This window comes from Myotis brandtii, unplaced genomic scaffold (assembly GCF_000412655.1).
Source record: "Myotis brandtii unplaced genomic scaffold, ASM41265v1 scaffold274, whole genome shotgun sequence".
In the NCBI taxonomy this organism is placed as follows: Eukaryota; Metazoa; Chordata; class Mammalia; order Chiroptera; family Vespertilionidae; genus Myotis; species Myotis brandtii.
The window spans coordinates 1,684,084-1,685,746 of NW_005360425.1; positions in this window are offsets into that span (position 1 = coordinate 1,684,084).

Below are 1,663 nucleotides of genomic sequence, written 5' to 3' on the forward strand. Positions count from 1 at the left end.
ACAAGATGGCTGCACCCACAGTGGAGGCTGAGTTCCCATAACAAGCCTTAACGAGCAATCAGCAGGGACCTGAGGCTGTACCCCCGCCCCCACCTCCATGGGGCTTGACAGGGGACCTCAGTCTGCACCCCCCACCCTGGTGCCAGGCTGGAGGACTGCAGGCCGCCCCTCCCCCCCCGTGGGGCTTGACAGGGGGACCTCAGTCCGCGCCCCCCCACCCTGGCTCCAGGCCAGGGGACCTGAGGCTGCGCCCTCCCACCCGGCGGGGCTTGACAAGGGTGGGACCGGTCGGGTCTGGATCTAGCCCAATGAGGGGGGGAGCTGGCTGGGTCTGGGTCTCGTGCGATTTTGAGGCACACGTGGGTGGGTGGGGACTTGACTCTCGGTCCCGTGGTGCACCCCAGACTCTGACAGGAGGAAGATTTTCATATACATTTTACTAATATTCTTTCATCTTCTGACACTTTATTATAGAGAAAGGGCAAATAGCAATATTAAAATATTTCCTCTAATTAATCCCCTTTTAATGTGCACAGATTTCGTGCACCGGGCCACTAGTATACTGATATAAAATGCCAATGTACAGTTCCATTACAATATCTTCATTATTGAGCATGTAATATAATTTAAAAAAAATAATGGAGCCTGGCCAAGTTTAGGGTTTTGGGTCCTCCATGTGTGTTGCAGAAGACCCAGGAAATAGGCTTGATTTGGGTCAGTTCAGTTCCAGCTTGGGTGGAACTACATTTGTGAACTTGTTTTGGGTGTCAGAACCAGGGACAGCTCCTCCTGTCCCTCCCCCTGCTGACCCTTGGCTGGTGTGAGCCGGGGTGAGAGTGGGCAGATTTGGGCATGGTGTACTTCTTCTAGCATCTTCTCTGTTTCTTGCTTCCTTTTTTATGCTAGAATATCACAACTAATAGTTCCTGGCATATGTGGGGTTATTCACCTTCATAATTTCTGCTAACGCTGCTTGGTATGCCTTGTTCCCATCTTTTGCCTGGCCAATTCCTGCTCATCCTCCCAGGCCTTTTTAAGTAAGAATCTCTTCTAGGAAACCTACTCTGATTACTCCAGACTTGGTTAGACATACCTCCTTTTAGTTCCCATGCTTGCCTTTGTTATTTTTAAAAAAATATTTTTTATTGATTTCAGAGAGGAAGGAAGTGGGAGAGAGAGATAGAAACATCAATGATGAGAGAAAATCATTGACTGACTTCCTCCTGCATGACCCCTACTGGGGATTGAGCCCACAATCCTGGCATGTGCTCTGACTGAGAATTGAACTGTGACCTCCTAGTTCATAGGTTGATGTTCAGCCACTGAGCACATGGGCCGGGCTTGCCTCTATTATTATATTTAAAATTACATTGAAATCAGCATCTGTGCTCTCCATTACAATAGCCACTTGAAATGTTGCTAATGTGAATTGAGATGTACCATGAGTGTAAAATACACACCATATTTCAAAGACTATATACAAAGAATGTAAAATATTCATAATTTTTATATTGATGACATGTTGAAATGATAATATTTTGAGGTTAAGTAATATATTATTAAATTTAATTTCCTGTTTCCCTTTTCCCTTTTATAATGTGGCTACTAAAAAATCTAAAATTACATATGTATCCTGCATGATATTTCTAATGGATAGCATCTG